Below are 18,905 nucleotides of genomic sequence, written 5' to 3'. Positions count from 1 at the left end.
TCAAGCCCACCTTGGCCTCCCAGAGTGTTACCTCCATATTTTTAAACAACATTTTAAAAAAATTTCAGATTAATATGAAGGTACAAACCATCAGGTTACATTGTTTGCATTTGTTAGGTAGAGTCCACGGTCTAAACAACATTCTTGATATTTGCTCACACATGACCTATGAACTTCTTACTATAAGGTATTTCTTTATACCATTCTCCACTCTTTCCCATCTTACTTCCCTTTCTCCCATTCTCCTAAAGCACTTACCAATGCATTGTAATTGTTAGATTAATATTTAACATTTGCATAACGTTTTTCTTCACCGTCATCCTGGGGATTTTTGTTTGTTTTTTTCCCTTTTCCTGTGTTGACCCTGGATGCTCCGAGAACCTACCCTCTGGCTGGGCTGGATCTCAGAACACATCGGCTGTGTCCTTGTATTGTGCTCCCCGGCTGGAGAGCTGCAGAATGGGTGCTCGTGGCCGCCACGGCTCTCTTGTTTCTTAGATTTTTTAATTTTTCCTTTCTTGGTTTACTCTCTTGTTTTGGTAGATCACATCCTCAAGTAGCTTAAAAACATAGTGGACTAAGATTCTGCGTCTCATAATCCTGGAATATCCCCCTTTCCTTCATGTGCACTCCTTGAAATGGCTGCAGGGCCCTGTAGCAAGGCCTGCAGGAATCTTCATAGCATATATTTGTGGGTATTGCAGGGTCTTCCTGGGTATAAGGCCGTCTCTTTATTTAATGGTTCCAGATCTAAAGATTGGCTCAGGTCTGGAAACCAAGTAAGGCCCTGTGACTCTATTGGGACCGCTGTCCTCAGCTTCCTACCTTCTTTTGGCTGTAGATGTAGATAGTACCTCAGGAGGGCCAGCCCTTTTTGCTGTAGGAATTCTGAATTGTGTTAATCATCTCCACAATTCTCTGCCAGGCAAGTCTCCATGGCTGCTTCCTCCACCTTGCTGGTTGTTGTGGTAACTGTGGCTCCCTGGCTCTAGCTATTACCTGCCCTTTCGTACTCTGGGGGCTCACCATGTTCATGAGTAATGAATCCAGCTCCTGAATGAAGGAGGCGTGACCTCCTTTCATACCCTCAGCCCTGTCCTGTAGAGAAGACCCAGCAGTGAAGTTCCTAGTGATACCAGGGCCCCCACTACCACCACTCCCTCTTAAGAGCTAGCACTATCTCCATGTGGGAAGCCCCTTGTGGTGGAGACCTCTCCCGCCTCATGTAGTTGCATTCAGGTAGATACTGCGTGTTAAATCTCAGCACAATGCAGCCAGGAAAGTTCTGGCCCTGCAGGATCTCCAAGAAGGACTGGCAGGTGAGAGAGGCACCCGAATTACTAGGGACTGAGTACACTCATCTGCAGACAAGGGCTGATAGCAGGAGAGGGGAGCACAGCTGACAGTCTGTCCAGCCAGAATTCCTGAGGCTGTACATGTAGATGTCACCATCCCAGGTTGCAGGGCTCTGATGTGGGTGTCGCAGATCTGTTCTGCCTGTGTGTTTAAAACCTCTGCAGCTCCTCACGCCAAGTCCTAATATTGCTCTTCAGGAGCCGTGGCTCTTTCTGTAGGCAGGACCTCTGCAGGGGTCTACCGGCTCTCGCATGTGGCCTTCATATGTTTGTTAACTGCTCTCAGTGTCCTATTAACACTCTGAAGGGCTTCAGTCCAACTTAGTAATAACCAGCCACTGTCCTTGCAGGTCTTGTCCCCGCTTAGATCTTTTACATGACCAGATTCTTGTGCTGGCAAGCCTGGTTTTCTCCAGGGGGACGTGTTCCTAGGTAATCACCTAGGAAACAATCAGTAATTGAGCCACCACCTTGTGCCAGGGACAATCTGTGGCCAACATTCCACTCAGTCTGAGGTTCTCCTTGCCAGCTAGGGAGTGATCCATTCATCCCTCCCCACCGTACACCCTGCTTTCTCGGACCATTCCTGGTACCAACTATGCTAGGTCAGCTCCTCTGAGAAGCAGAGCCCACGATGGTATTAGAGGGGCATGAGATTATTGGTAGGAAACAGCCGTGAAGGGTGAGGTGGAGCAGAAGTTAGGGAAGCCCTGATTCCATGATGTGGGGCTGACACCTGTGAAAAGAGAGCGCCAAGGAAGAGGTAGCTCTGAGGAAGTCCTGCCCAGGCCAGCGAGGCGCCTCTGAGGACTAGACAAGGCCTGCATTGGGCAAGAGTGCCCCGTTTCTCGTGCACCTACAATCTTCAGTCGCCAGAACAGCCCAGGGGAAGCACGGCGTTGGCGTGAGCACGGTGGTGGATGTGGAAGGTCCAGCGGGTAGAGGCTGTCAGCCAACATCCTCTTTGACATGGGTTATCTCTTGGAAGGAAACGAGTAGGGCACATCTATCTTTTCCCCGTTGATTTGCAAGACCTGCTTTGTCACAAGTCAGGTTTCCTTATTTGTGTGCGTTTATTTGGTATTCTCTATTCTATTTTATTTTTATGTGTATCCCTGTGCCAGTACCACATGATCTTACAAAAGTCTTCTATTAAGTCTCGTTATTTGATAAGCAAGGGCCTCCGTGTTGTTTTTCTTACGCAGGTGTATCATTCTTTTTCTCTTACAACTTTTCAGATTAGCTTGTCAGGTTCCCCAGACAGCCCTATCATGTTTCAGTTGCAATTGTATTGAATGTTTGAGATCAATAGGAAGAACTGACATCTTTATGATACCAAGTCTTAAAATCCAAAGATGTGGACATCTCTTTACATGTTTTAAAATGTCTTTTCAATATTTTTTTTTGGCAGTTTTTGGCCGGGGGCTGGGCTTGAATCCACCACCCCAGTATACGGGACCGACGCCCTACTCCTTGAGCCACAGGTGCCACCCGTCTTTTCAATATTTTTTTCTAGGAAAGTGTTGTGTATCTTTTTAAAAATTCATCATTGGTATTTAAAATTTTTGTCATAGTAAATAACATCTTTTTTCTTTCTTTCTTTTTTTTGAGACAGAGTCTTGCTATGTCACCCTCGGTAGAGTGCCTTAGCATCACAGCTCACAGCAACCTCCAGCTCTTGGGCTTAAGCGATTCTCTTGCCTCAGCCTCCCAAGTAGCTGGGACTACAGGCACCCGGCTATTTCTTTTTTGTTGCAGTTGTCATTGTGGTTTAGCTGGCCTGGGCTGGGTTTGAACCCACCAGCCTGGGTGTTTGTGGCCGGCACTGTAACCACTGTGCTATGGGCGCCGAGCCAATAATATCTTTTAAAAAAAATACATTTTCCGTTTCCTGCTGGTGTGTACAGTCCTACCTTGAGGTAAAGGGGCTGGTGCTGTATAACCCACATCAATTGGGCTTTGGATAAGGGCTGCACTCAGGGACAGAACCTGGCTCTATGTGAGGAGTCTTTTGGCTGGAGGGCAATGCCCAGAGACTGATTCAACTGAGAGCTGTCAGCTGCCAACATTCCCATCAGCTGAGCACAGAAGCCTCGGTCTTGAAGGGGCAATTTCTACAGTGTGCACCTCATCTGCCACAAAAATGCCTTCCAACAGGTTAAAGAAGCTCTCTTTTATATTTTGGGTTTAAAGTTAAATGATCCTGCTTTGGTTAAAGACCTGGGAGCAGTCCAACTGTAAGGTATGGGGTATGGGGTTTGTTTCTGGGGCCTGATTGTTTTTGTTTTGTTTTTTTCTTTTTTTGAGACAGAGTCTCACTATGTTACCTTTGGTAGAGTGCCGTGGCGTCACGCTCACAGCAACCTCAAACTTTTGGGCTTAAGTGATTTTCTTGCCTCAGCCTCCCAAGTAGCTGGGACTATCCGCCACAACGCCCGGCTATTTTTGTTGTTGTTGCAGTTGTCATTGTTATTTAGCTGGCCCGAACCTTCCAGCCTGGATGTAAGTGGCGGGTGCCCTGTCCACTGAGCTATGGGCTCTGCCCAGCCTGATTGTTTTTGAAACAGATTTTCTTTTTTTTTTTTTTTTTGTAGAGACAGAGTTTCACTTTATGGCCCTAGGTAGAGTGCCATGGCATCACACAGCTCACAGCAACCTCCAACTCCTGGGCTTAAGCGATTCTCTTGCCTCAGCCTCCCAAGTAGCTGGGACTACAGGTGCCTGCCACAACACCCGGCTATTTTTTTGTTGCAGTTCGACCGGGGCCGGGTTTGAACCCGCCACCCTCGGTATATGGGGCCGGCACCTTACCGACTGAGCCACAGGTGCCGCCCTTGAAATAGACTTTCAAGGAATCCCGTTTCAGCCTTACCTTTACCCACAGTTTTTAAAGCTACCTGATGCCTTCCAAGCCTGAGCCTCTTCAGGGCCTGCAGGACAGACTGGCTGGCTTTGGGTCCCCGCAGCCAGCAGGGTTTGACTTGCTCGGGTCAGCCCATCAGTTGCCCCTTGACCACCCACTTTCTAACAGATCAAAGTTGTAGCACTGCCCTCCCTCCTGTTTCTGTGTCTGGGCACTCTCTTTCTCTAAATCCTCAACTGCTGTTTCCGTGGGGTTCCAGGAAGGAGCAGAGGCAAAAGTGTGCTTTCAATTGCGTTCTGAGCCTGAAAGCTCTCCCATACTCTTTGAACTGGAGATTTAGGAAGTAAGGGTGAAGGAGGCTGAGTTTGACGCATGCTGTTTCTAATGCCTGACAGCACTTCCGTTTCCATCTTTGTTTGTCCAAGCCATCATTTAGGCCTCATTTTCCAGAAAGCTGACTTCATGGCCCAAGGCTGGATTAGATGGCTCTTCTCCACGACCTCATTGCAATCCGTGTTCCCTCCTACTGTAACATCCGTCACACTTTGTTGTAATTGCCTACTTACCAGCCTTTAACATCTCATAGGCTATAAATTTTTTATTAGTGGGACAGTATTTGATTTCTTTTGGAATTCCCAGTCCCAAGCACAGAGATAATTTACTCAATAAAGTTTCACCGAGTGAATACACACATAAATCACGTAGCTTTGAACTGATTTCCAGTGAGTGCAGTGATTTTTTAAAGCTCTCACTCTTCTGTAAAGATTTTTTTTCTTTTTTTGCTGGCCTGTGGAAACCCAAATGAAATAGTAGTTTTGTTTCCCGTGGATATTTAGGAAGTACTTGGATTTCATCTTTAATATGGGGAATTTGGAGTAGATGATGTGTAAAGTTCTTTCTTACTTTAAAATGCTTGCACAGTTTACTGCTGAAATCAAAACAAAATCTAGACATTGTATAAATCTTTAGAGGAAAGGAATTGCATTATAACTGCAATACTATATATACAATAAAATGAGAAAAATATTAAAAATGAAAAAGAGATTTTAATGAACTTTTCTTTTTTTTTTGAGATAGAGTCTCACTATGTACCCCTGGGTAGAGTGCAGTGGCGTCACAGCTCACAGCAACATCAAACTCTTGGGCTTAAGTGATTCTCTTGCCTCAGCCTCCCAAGTAGTTGGGACTACAGGCGCCCGCCACAACACCTGGCTATTTTTTTTGTTGTTGTTGTTGCAGTTGTCGTCATTTAGTAGACCTGGGCTGGTTTCGAACCCTCCTGCCTCCATGTATGTGGCCGGTGCCCTAACCACTGTGCAATGGGCACCAAGATTAATGAACATTTTAGATGTTTCATAAATATTATTTGGGTCATAGTCAAAAGTTTAGGAAATATAAGCAATACAATAACTAAGGCAACCCGTTAATGTTATGTTTTGTGTATCTAGTTTACTATTGTGTACTGCAATACTCTTGAGAGTGCTTTCTGACTTTGCTGTCAGAGCACCAGCCAGTGGAACGAAAGTCAGACTGATGTAGCCACTCCAAGGGAAAGTCCTTAAGAGTTTGTTCTCCTGATATTCAGACATAAGAAAAAAATAAAGCAAAGTCACGCTTTCTTCCTATTCTGAAGATGGGTCTAGGAGCACCTTTTGGGAATATTTGTGGATAAGAAATGCCTTGGAAGATGCTTTTGTGACAAACAAACTAACCCTCCCATGTGGAAAATCAGAGGAAATGTGCAAAGGCAGACTTTGAGGGCCATTCTTTCTTCTTTCAAAGGAGACAATCTCATTTGCTCTTAGTTTTCTGAATTATCTAATTAAAAAGTTATACACATAACATAGATGATATAAAATATAAAAAAATTTATTAAGAAAAAATTAAAATCACCTGTAATGCTGTTACTGAGAAAAACCACTGCTGATACTCTGTTGCATTAATTTCCTGGCCCACCTGCCTGGTTGTCCTCCCTTCCTCCTGTCCTTCCTTTTTTTTTTTTTTTTTTGAGACTGTCTGTCACTCTGTCGCCCTGGAGTCAAATGTCATGGTGTCACAGCTCACAGCAACCTCAGACTCTTGGGCTCAAGCGATTCTCTTGCCTCAGCCTCCCAAGTAGCTGAGACTACGGCGCCTGCCACAATGCCTGGCTATTTTTCTTTTAGAAGTGAGGTCTCGCTCTGGCTCGGGAAATCCACCCTCCTCGGCCCCCCAGAGTGCTAGGATTACAGGCCACTGCACCTGGCCTTTTCCTCCCCTTTTTTTGGGATAAGTTCTTGCTTTATTGCCCAGACTGGAGTGCAGTGGCATTCATCATAGCTCACTGCAACCTCAAACTCCTGGGTTCTAGGGATCCTCCTGTCTCAGCCTCATGAGTAGCTAGCTAGCTGGACTACAGACCTGTGCCACCATGCCCAGATAATTTTTTTTTTTGTAGAGACAGGAGGACTTGCTGTTGCTTAGGCTGGTTTCGAACTCCTTGCCTCAGCCTACCAAAGGCTGGGATTACACGTGCCAGCCACCACGCCAGGCCACTTTTGTTTCTGATGTGTATTTGTTTCTTCCTATAGTGGAGACACTGTAAGTATAGCTCCAATCCCTCTTTTCCCACTTAGCAATGAACTATTGCTATTTCTTTATTATATATTCCTCAAACACAGTATTTCATCCTATGACTGTACCATAATTTAATAATTTCCCTATTGTCATGTAGAATGTTAAGTTTTTGCCTATTATAACATTATTAAAGATAAGATGTAGGGCACCGGCCTCATATACCAGGGGTGGGGGATTCAAGTCCAGCCCTGGCCAAAAATGCAAAAAAAAAATAATAATAATAATTCAATATCATTATTTTGAGTCTTGTTATGCCTAACTTAATTCAGTATTTAACTCTGAGGAAGAAAAGTAAACATAGGTTTGCAGTAAACACTGTATAAAATGTATGTAAATTGAAAAAATATATTTGGTAGGTATAATTATTAATACTAGTGTCTGGTAGAATTTTATTTGTTTTACTTATATTTTTGTATTGTTAAACTTAAGCAACCTGCTATTTGAGAAAAAGATCATATCTACTTTCTAAATGAGTTAAATCATGGATCGTAGTTTACATGACATATTTCTAAGAGTATATTAAAATAAAACAAGTGGTGTCAGAAATGATTGATGTCAGACTGGGTGGCAAGCTGTTAGTGGATAAAAATATCTTAAAGTAAGGTATCTTTTTTTTTTTGCCGTTTTTGGCTGGGGCCAGGTTTGAACCCACCACGTCCGGTATATGGGGCCAGTGCTCTACTCCTTTGAGCCACAGGCACCGCCTGGTATATTATTTTTTTAAAAATAAAATACAGCAGAATAGAAAAATATTAGAGTGTATCTTTTGGGTTGTTTTGTTATTAAAAAGTGTGAAAGCTACTGGCATTGTGCTAGAAAAGTTGATTGCTTATATCACATTTTTTTTTAAAGAATTTCAGGCAAATAGGGGTTTAATGCAAGTTGACCTAGTTTTACAACTAATATGAGAGACATAAGATTACATTTAAAGGGACTGTTGGGCTGCTAATTTACTTTTATTGGAGGACCTGTTATATGGTGCACGCTGATGAATATGACATCTTCTCTAAGTTGGTGAGAAGGTACGTTGACAACACAAGGCAGTCGGCCCTTGTGCTGCCTTTCCAGTCTCACCTCCTGGCCCTCCCCACCTGCAGGCCGACGTGCTGTCACACTGACCTCCTCCCAGTCACTTTGTACCCACTGATCTCTCTTCCTGCAATACTGCTTGCGGTCCTTTCCTGGTGGACCCCAGTTTATACCGCAAGCCCTAATATCCTGACTCGCCCAGACGGAGCAAATATGTGCTTTTTCCACTTCATCCCTTTGAACTTACGTCTCTTCTCCCTGTGAAACTGAACTCCTGGTGGACAGGGGTTGTACCATTTATTCATGTACTTTTTTTCTCTAGCTGTGGTACAGCGCCTGGCACGTAGATAGTACTTAAAATACATGATCGGTCAGTGAACACGTGAAAGTGCCCCGAGCAAATGCTGTAACCAGATCATCTCCTACCCCGTCGACCCTTCTACCTTCTCATTCTGTGCATATCACTAAAAAGCAACCCTCCAGCCTCTAAGCAAACGGAAGACAATTTGACTTGCTGATGGTCAGGGAGAATGAGGCTTTGCTCAATATGGAAGGGAAAGGGAATTTCGGAGGATAATTGAGGTTGTTCTTTTTTTTTTAAATTAAATCATAGCTGTGTACAATAATACATTTATGGAGTACAATGTGCTGTTTTTATATACAATTTGAAATACAACAAACTGGTTAACATAGCCTTCACCACACTTTCTTAATTATTGTGTTAAGACGTTTATAAGGTGTTTATACACTTAGTAGATTTGACAGGTACCCTTGTAAAATGCACCATAGGTGTGATCTGACCAATAACCCTCCCTTCACCCATCCTCCCCCTCCCCTCCCCTCCCCCTCCTCTTTCCCCTTCATCTTGGGCTGTAGTTGGGTTACAGCTTTCATATGGAAGTGTGGGTGCTTATAAATTGGTTTCATAGTAGAGCCGAGTACATTGGATACTTTTTCTTCCATTCTTGGGATACTTTACTAGGAAGAATATGTTCCAGCTCCACCCATGTAAACATAAAAGAGGTAAAGTCTCCAATTTTTTAAAGGCCGCATAATAATCTAAGGTGTACATATACCACAATTTATTAATCCATTCATGGGTGGATGGGCACTTGGGCTTCTTCCATGACTTAGCAATTATGAATTGGGCTGCAATAAACATTGTGGTGCAAATATCTTTGTTATAAAGTGATTTTTGGTCTTTTGGATATATACCTAGTAGAGGGATTGCAGAATGGAACGACAGGTCTATTTTTAGATTCCTAAGTGATCTCCAAACTTCTTTCCAAAAGGAATGTATTAGTTTGCATTCCCACCAGCAGTGCAGGATAATTGAGGTTTTCCTAATATTTCCCCAGTGATGCCTTGGAGGATGATATTCACTTTAGAAATACAATAGCCAGGACTAAATAACCCTTGTTTTTCTACCCCTTCCTTATACTAGTAGTATTTCCTAGGCCGAGCAGGTAAAGTGGTTTTGTTTGCCATTTGGCTAGCAGGTAATAACCCTGAAATCTTCACTATTAAGAAGACAGAGTGCCTAGTACATTCCCCTAGTGGTCTACAAAAGCTTAAATGATTTAGTCAGGTTTCAACATGTCCTAAGTACTTATGTGGCAAATTAAACAATTCTGCATCCAAGTGGCATATGCATTTACTTATAAAAGTTTTGGTTATATGTTTATCTTAGTCATGTTTGTAGAAATTTAAAAAATATTTTTAGCTCATTCTAATTCTCGTAAGTAAGCCGATACTCATTCATCTAGAACATGCTGTAACAAGACCTAGTTGTGCATTATAGGGGTTCTAAAGTAAGACAGAATTTGGTTTGATTCCTGGTTATGTCTTTTCCTACCTTTGTGACTTTGGGTCATTATTCAAACTTCTGACACCCTAGTTCTCTCATTTGAAATATGGACACAACAATAATTCCTCACTGGGTTGCTAGGGGATTAGATGAGATCTTCCACGTAAAGAGCTTTGCACAAAAGTGGGAATATTGTAAACATTCAATAAATGTTAGCTGTTGTTCAAGGAAAAATTCTTTTTTTTGAGACAGAGCCTCAAGCTGTCGCCCTGAGTAGAGTGCCATGGCATCACAGCTCATAGCAACCTCCGACTCCTGGGCTCAAGTGATTCTCCTGCCTCCGCCTCCCAAGTAGCTGGGACTACAATGCTCGGCTATTTTTTGGTTGCATCCGTCATTGTTGTTTGGTGGACCCGGGCTGGATTCGAAGCCGCCAGCTCAGGTGTATGTGGCTGGCACCTTAGCCGCTTGAGCCACAGGCGCCGAGCTAGGAAAAATTCTTTATTGCAAGATAGAATCAATTTTTCCTGGAATATAGACTTTTTTCTTTCAAATAATCAAACCTAAATAGATTGCTTTCTCCACTGTGGCAGTTAAGAAGTATTTTTGTCATTTTGATAAGACATAAGCGAATGAGCGCTTATGACCATGAAAACCACTGCAAACTCAAACTCCTGGGCTCAAACGATCTTCTTGCCTCAGCCTCCTGAGTATTTGCTATTACAGACATACACTATCATGCCTGGCTAGTTTTTAATATTTGTGCAGAGATAGGATCTTGTTAAGTTGCTTAGGCTGGTTTCAAACTCCTGGCCTCAAGTGATCCTTCTGCTTAGGCCTCCCAAATTACTGGAATTACAGGTACAAGCCACCATGCTCATCCTTTATACATTAAAAAAAAAAACAAAAAACTATTAAATGTAAGTTTAATGTTTTATATAATTATAGTGACAATGACATTTGTTCTGAATGATAAAATGGACAAAGCACTTTTTCTAGGATGATTTAATTATTAAAACTCATGTGACAACAAACAGCTCTGATGGTCATTTAAATATCCTGTTTAAATATCCAGGCTATTTAAATATCCTGTTTCTCCCTAAACTTCCTAACTAATGTTAGTATTAATTCATAGATCTTGCTTGCAAAAATTCTGTGATTTTCTGAAGGTCTTCTTTTTTTTTTGGGACAGAGTCTCCCTCTGACACCCTGGGGTTGAGTGCCATGGTGTGGTCATAGCTCACAGCAACATCAAACTCTTGGCACCCACCACAACACCTGGCTAGTTTTTCTATTTTTAGTAGAGACGCAGGTCTCGTTCTTGCTCAGGCTGGAATTCTGTGATTTTCTGATGTGACCTTTATATTTCCTTCATTTCTTCTACATTTATAAATTGGAGATCTTCTGTAAAGAAGAGTTTTTATTTCTTTTTCATCTACCTATTCAATAATTTATATAAGTAAAGGCACATATATATTCTTTTATAATCCAATATTGTCATTTATTTTATTGTTCACATTGTTCCAACCATTGGGAGCTCTTTCAGCATGGTTCCTGCATCCTTTTGAGATGTCTGCATTTTATTTATTTTTTACCTAATACATCCTGACTCTAGGTCTACCTTTTATTTTCCCTGTCCCAGCCCTGGAGTCTCTAAAAGCCCTCCCTTCATTAGAGGATGGTATTTAGAAACCAAGATTTGTGTAGTAAAGGTCTTCTCAGCAAGGAAATATATGAACCTATGTATATACACATCTACATTTCTTTATCCTTTTATTTGTATCTATAATTTAAAAGTCATGAATTTATGCTGATAACTTGAGAGCTCCTAGCTAACTTGACGTGCCAGTGTCAGCGCAGCGAGCAACCCTACTGTGATGGGAAATGAAGGGGAACGGATTGTGGGTGTTTATAGTTCACCTCTCACAGATACTTTTTTTGTTTTTATTGTTGGGGATTCATTGAGGGTACAAGAAACCAGGTTACACGGACTGCATTTGTTAGGTAAAGTCCCTCTTACGATCATGTCTTGCCCCCCAAACAGATACTTCTTTTACTTGGAGATAAACTCACGTCTGGTGGGGGGGGGTGCTGGGGCTCCTTCCACAGGAAACTTGGGTGATACAGGCAGACACACTATGGCTCTTGTTTGACCCACATCCACCTTGTGGCTGTCACTTTGGTGTTCAACTTTGTGCTCTCCCAGTGTCCTGGGGAAAACCAGCCTGGATTCTTTAAAGGAAAGGTGCAGATTCCATACAGTACCATAACAAGAAATAGGTTCAAAGAGTTTTAGTTACGGATCCTGGGCAAGGAGGGCGTCCTGAATCCGGAGGCCCGCCATCTGTGCCCACACCTCACGAGGCAGGAATGAAGAGTCAGGTAAGAAACGGAACACATGCTGGACGACTAGCGGTGTGTACAAGGAATAGAGTGGGGGCCAATGTGAGTTCACAGGCAAATGCCTGAAGGGTCCACTTTAAAGGAAGAGGCAGGGAAGCTGGAAGCCCAGTCAGCCAGACAACCAGAGATACCTCTCTAAGCTTTTATCTTTGACCTCTGTTTTGAGCCAGTTGGATGTGGTGCAGAACAGGAAACTGTGTTAAGGTGACTGAATCCTGCTTCTGGTGTGAGAAAGTGAAACATGTTCATAATGGATGCTGAACAGCAAAGTTTTAAGGATTCTCTCCATACCTCCACCTTCAGTCCAGCAGCACAGATTTTATTGTAGCATTCCCCCTTCTGGGAAAGGCAACCTCTAGACAGAAAAACCAGACCAGCAGTTGTTTGGGGCTGTATGAGGGCAGTTTGGGCAATCAGGGCTGCTCTGCCTGTTACCGTAGTGGTGAATTCTCAACTCTATGCATGTGTCACCCCCTATAGAATTATTTTCCACAAAGAGTAACTTTTACTATATATACCACTAAGAAAAATGTCAGTAAGGATGTTGGAAGAATGCAACATGGAACGCAGGTTGTTACAAATGAATTTCACTGTATTCAATTTGCATCAAATACCACACTGAAGGGGGTGAGGAAGAAAGGAACTGACCTTAGCAACTTTGTTTTTATTTCCTTTTCTTTCTCTTTCTTTTCCTCCCTCTCTCCTTTCCTTCCTTCCTTTTTGTGAGACAGTCTCTCTCTGTTGCTCAGGCTGGAGTGCAGTGGCACAATCATAGTCTGCTGTAACTTCTAAGTCTTAGATGTAAGTGATCCTCCTGCCTCAGGCTTCTGAGTAGCTGGGACTATGGGCATGCCCCACCACACTTGGCTGATTTTTCTATTTCTTCTAGAGACAGAGTCTTGGTCTTGCTCATGTTGGTGTTGAACTCCTGGCCTCAAGCTATCCTCCTGTCTTGCTCTCCCAAAGTGCTAGAATTACAGGTGCAGCTCACCATACCAGCTTCCGGACCTTAGTAGCTTTGGAAAACAGTATGTTAACTGAATCAGGAAGATTAGACATGAAAAGGATTATAAACAGCACTGCACTTCAGTCGATAAATTAGTTTCTTAGAAGTATATGGATAGAAATTCTGAAACTACTTTTCTTGTATCCTAGAGTTAAAGTGGTGTATGTATTGTGGCTAAAGAGTACCAGGTTTCTCGGTGTTGAAGAAAGATACATGTAAACATTTTGGAAATTTTTATATAAAAAAGTCTACAGAGATATAAAAACTAAATTATATTTAGTTACACATTTAATGAATTATTTTTATTTAAAAGGACAAATTGCAAAGAACTGACAAAATTTAGTACATGTCATAATCATCAAAATAGATTACATGTGTGTATACAAGGTCTGACAATTAAGTTCCTGAACTTTCCCGCATGTGTTTACGTTGGCAGCGCTGTACAACAGCTTGGTAAGGTTTTATAAGCTTGGTATATCAGTGTGTCACAGCTGTGTTTGTGGTGACATGTGACAGCATCTTGCCGAGTGGCATTCATTACTGCTGTGTGCTTTTGTGTGCTGTCCTAAGAATGTCAGAGCTTAAATTAGAACAAACATTAAAGTTCTTGTTAAACTTGGCAAGAGTGGAGATGGAATCAGGGACATAATAGTCCAAGTTTATGGGGATAATGCCATAAAGAAAATGGTAGTGTACAGATGGATTAAACGTTTTGCAGAGGGGAGAGAAAGTGTCGCTGATGAAGAGAGCTCAGGGCAGCCAGGAATGAGCAGAACTGGCAAAAACTTTGCAAAAATCCATTGAATTGTGCATCAGAATTGCTGGCTGACTGTGAGAAGCATGACAGATCAAGGAAATATCAATAGAGAAAGAGTTTGGAAAATCTTAACTGGAAATTGTGGCATGAGAAAGGTGTGTACAAAAATGGTCCTGAAAAAGCTCAGTGATGAACAAAAGCAAAGGAGAGTTGAAGTTCGCAGAGACCTTTTGGAGAGGCGAGGCGATATTTTGGGCTGTGTTACCACTGGTGATGAATCATGGGTGCACGAATACGACCGTGAAACAAAGGATATCAGACGATTCTCCACGACCACAAAAGTTCCGTCTGCCCAAATCAAGAGTCAAACAGTGAACCAAGTTTGCTATTTTTTTTATTATTAAATCATAGCTGTGTACATTCATGCAATCATGGGGCACCATACACTGGTTTTATAGACCGTTTGACACATTTTCATCACACTGGTTAACATAGCCTTCCTGGCATTTTCTTAGTTATTGTGTTAAGACATTTATATTGGAAGTGCTGAAAAGGCTGTGTGAAAAGTGACAAAAATGACCTGAACTTTTTGCTAACCATGCAGGGTTCATGCATCACGACAATGCACCAGCTCACACGGCACTGTCTGTGAGGGGGTTTTTAGCCAATAAACAAACAACTGTATTGGAACACACTCCCTATTCACCTGATCTGGCCCCCAGTGACTTTTTTTTAACCTGAAGGTAAAGGAAATACCAATTGGGAGACATTTTGATGACATTCAGGACATGAGGGGTAATATGAGAATAGCTCCAGTGGCCATTCCGGAGAGTTTCGTGGATCTTGCTTGCAACAATTAATTCTGTGATTTCCAGAAAAGGGGAATTGCTTTGAAGGCCGGACTAGGTGCTGGCATTGGTGTGTAGCTTTCCAAGGGAAGTGCCTCAAAGGTGACTGTAATGAAATTCAGAAATGAGGTATGTAGGATTTTTCTAGGATGAATTCATGAACTTAATTGTCATACCACTATCATATATATGTATGTATATATAGACCATAGCTTTTCCAAAATGCTTTGACGTTCACGGGAACACAGACACTGCCATTCTTGTGCATTTTATTGCCAACATGTATTTTTTTTTTTGTAGAGACAGAGTCTCACTTTACCACCCTCAGTAGAGTGCCATGACATCACAGGACTCACGCAACCTCCAGCTCTTGGGCTTTCGCGATTCTCCTGCCTCAGCCTCCCGAGCAGCTGGAACTACAGGCGCCCGCCACAACGCCCGGCTATTTTTTGGTTGCAGTTCAGCAGGGGCTGGGTTTGAACCCACCACCCTCAGTATATGGGGCCGGCGCCCTACTCACTGAGCCACAGGCACCACCCACCAACATGTATTTAAAATGAGGTCCTAACTGGGCGCGGTGGCTCATGCCTGTGGTCCTAGCACTCTGGGAGGCCCAGGCAGGTAGATCGCCTGAGCTCAGGAGTTCAAGATCAGCCTGAGCGGGTGCGAGACTCCATCTCTAAAAAAAATGGTGGGCGTGTGGCAGGCATCTGTAGTCCCTGCTATTTGGGAGGCTGAGGCAAGAGGATCCTTTGAGCACAAGAGTTTGAGCTTGCTGTGAGCTATGGTGCCACAGCACTCTACCGAGGGCGAGGAAATGAGATCTTCCACGTAAAGAGCTTTGCACAAAAGTGGGAATATTGTAAACATTCAATAAATGTTAGCTGTTGTTCAAGGAAAAATTCTTTTTTCTTTTTTTTTTTTTTTTGAGACAGAGCCTTAAGCTGTCACCCTGGGTAGAGTGCCGTGGCATCACAGCTCACAGCAACCTCCAACTCCTGGGCTCAAGCAATTCTCCTGCCTCCGCCTCTGAAGTAGCTGGGACTACAGGCGCTTGCCACAATGCCCGTCTATTTTTTGGTTGGCGTCGTTGTTTGGCAGGCCTGGTTTGGATGCGAACCCGCCAGCTCAGGTGTATGTGGCTGGCACCTTAGCTGCTTGAGCCACAGGCACCGAGCCTCTCCTCTTTAAGGGTACAATTCCAAACTCAAGTCATAGAGCCATTTTTTAGCTCTGAGAGAGGGTGCGTAACATAGTTTTTATCCTGGTGGCTAGGTACCTGTAAAGCAGATTTTGTTTCTCAGGAAAAGGAGGGGAGACAGTATTAGAGGACAACCAGCAGCCTCTGTTCTCCACAGCGTCCCTTGGCTCTGTGTCCCTGTGGTACGTGGAACAGGGCCCTCTCCTTGTCTATTTCCTAATCCCGGAACCTGTCAATATATGAGGCTACGTGGCAAAGAGAATTAAGGTTGTTGCCAATGGAATTAAGTTTCTAATCAGGGGATCTTAAGACAGATATCCAGGATTATCCAGGGGGGCAAAACTTGTCATAAGGTTCCTCAAACGTAGAAGAGGGAGGCAGAAAAGGATATCAAAGAGATGTGTTGTGGGGATTTGACCCAATGTTAACATTAGCTCCCCTTTGAATGCAGATATCCATAACTTTATCCTATGCCTGTCCCACCACTTTATTTTGGGAGCAGGCAAACTGATCCTTGAGTTTCACAGGTTCACAGATGAAGAGGAATTGTGCCCCAGGATGGATTATACCAAACAGCTTCACTGACATCTGGTTTGTTTGTTTATTTATTACAAAAAAATTTTTTTTGAGACAGAGTCTTGCTGTATTGCCCTGGCTAGAGTGCAGTGACTCATCATAGCTCAAACTCCTAGGCCCAAGTGATCCTCCTGGCTCAGCCTCCCGAGTAGCTGGGACTACAGGTACTCATCTGGCTAATTTTTTCTATTTTTAGTAGAGACAGGGTCTCACTCTTGTTCAGGCTGGTCTTGAATTCCTGAGCTCAAGCAATCTTCCTGCTTTGGCATCCCAGAGTGGTAGGATCACAGCCATGTGCATCGTGCCTGGACCATACCTGGTTTAGATGATGAGATTTAGGACTTTTGATATGATGATACTTATTTTTCATTTACTTATTATTATCATCATTATTTAGAGATAGGGTCTCACTCTGTCACCCAGGCTAGAGTAGAGTGCCCAATCAGAGCTCACCGTAACCTCAAACTCCTAGGCTCAAGTGATGCTTCTGTTTCAGCTTTTCCAATAGGTGGGACTAGGTATACACTACTGTGCCTGGTTAAGTTTTAAAAAAATCTTTTGTACAGAAAGGAGTCTTACTAAGTTGCCCACCTCTGGCCTCAAGCGATCCTCTCACTTTGGTCTCCCAAACTGCTGGGATTAAAGGCATAAATCACTGTATCCAGCTCTTGATCTGATGATATTTAGATAAAATTTTTGACTTTGAGTTGATGGTGTAATGGATGAAGTGAATGTATTTTGTATGTGGGACGGACATATATCTTTGGGGGCCAGAAGGAGGATTATAGTAGGGAATAGTCTCCCCAAATGGTCACCTCTTAATCCCCCTAACCCATGAATATGTTACATTAAATAGTATGTTAGTTTCTTATTGTTACTATAACAACCACAAACTTTGTGGTCTAAAGCAACTTAGATATGTTCATGTTCTAAAGGCCAGAAATTTGAAATGGGTTTCGCTGGGCCAAAATCAAGGTGTTGACAGGGCTGTGTTACTTCTCTAGGTTCAAGGAGAAGATGTTTCCTCGCCTTTTCCTATTTGCAGAGGCCACCGGCATCCCTTGGCTTGTGTTCTTCCTCCACCTTCAAAGCCAAAGTGTCGCATCTTGACATCTCTGACTGACACTGACTCTCCCACCTTCCTTGTTCAGTTATAAGGACTTTTGTGAATACATAGGGCCTACCTGGATAATCCCAAGATAATGCTATGTGTCCCCATCTCAAGATCTTCAAACTTAGTCATATCCAAAGCAAACACCTTTGGTTTGTAAAATGACATATTCACAGAGCCCAGGGAGGAACGTGAGGACATCTTCAGGGACCATTATTCTGCCTACTAATTGCATTTTGCCTAACTTTTAAGTATATTACCATAGAGTTATCAATAAATTCCTATTATTATCCTATTGTTGTCTTTTTTCCTACTTTCTTCTGAGTAGATTACAATCAGGTTTTTGCCCCAGTATTCCACTGACTGCATTTTTGTTAAAGCCATCACTGACCTTCAGGAAGCCAAGTCGAATAGGTGTTTCTTAGTCTTTGTATAAGTCAAATTTATCATCAAGTTTGACCCACCTGATTTCTCTCTCATTCTTGAAACAATTTCATGCTTGAATTTTTAGAACTCTTCTTTGGCCACCTTCTTTTTATAGGGGATCTCATTCATTCTCATACTATAAATAACATTTATACACTGATAATTCTAAGTTATATATGCAGCCAGGACCTCTCCTCTGAATCCCAAGATGTGTGTGTGTAACCGTCTATTCAATATCAATATCACCACATAGATAGCTAATAGGCATGTCAAAACCTAAGAACTGATTTTCAATACCCACCTGTTTCTCACCTTGTATACTCCATCTCAGTAAGTGGTTCCATTATTCACACAGCGAAGCCGAAAATCTTTGGAATCGTTCTTGATTCCTCCTCTTTTTTTTTTTTTTTTTTTTTAACACTTTACATTCAGTCCCTCAGAAAATATGACTTTCAAAATGTATTCTGTATTTCACCACTTCTTATTACCAGCACCATTATTAATCTGGTCCATGCCATAAACTCTCATTTAGATGATTGTGAAAGCTCTTTATAGTCCCCCTCCCTAAATACTTGCCATATATTCTCCAGACACTAGACAGAGCGATCCTTTTAAAATGATCAAGCATCCTCCTGTATCAGGTCCTTTGTACTTATTCCTTGTATGTAGGATGCTAGTCTTTCACTACCACCTGAGTTAGCTCCCTTACTTCACTCGGATCCTGCTCAAATGTCTCCTGAGACATTTACCACTCTACCTCTGTCCCTAAAATAGTAGTCCCATCACTCTCTACCCCCCACCATGCTCTAGTTCTCATTTAGTTCATTTATAGCTAACTGACAGTACATATATATATGAAACATATATATACACATGTATATATATATATATACACACATTTATACAT

The sequence above is a fragment of the Nycticebus coucang genome, chromosome 14 (genome assembly GCF_027406575.1).
Source record: "Nycticebus coucang isolate mNycCou1 chromosome 14, mNycCou1.pri, whole genome shotgun sequence".
NCBI lineage: Eukaryota > Metazoa > Chordata > Mammalia > Primates > Lorisidae > Nycticebus > Nycticebus coucang.
Note: the sequence above shows the minus strand (reverse complement) of the source record.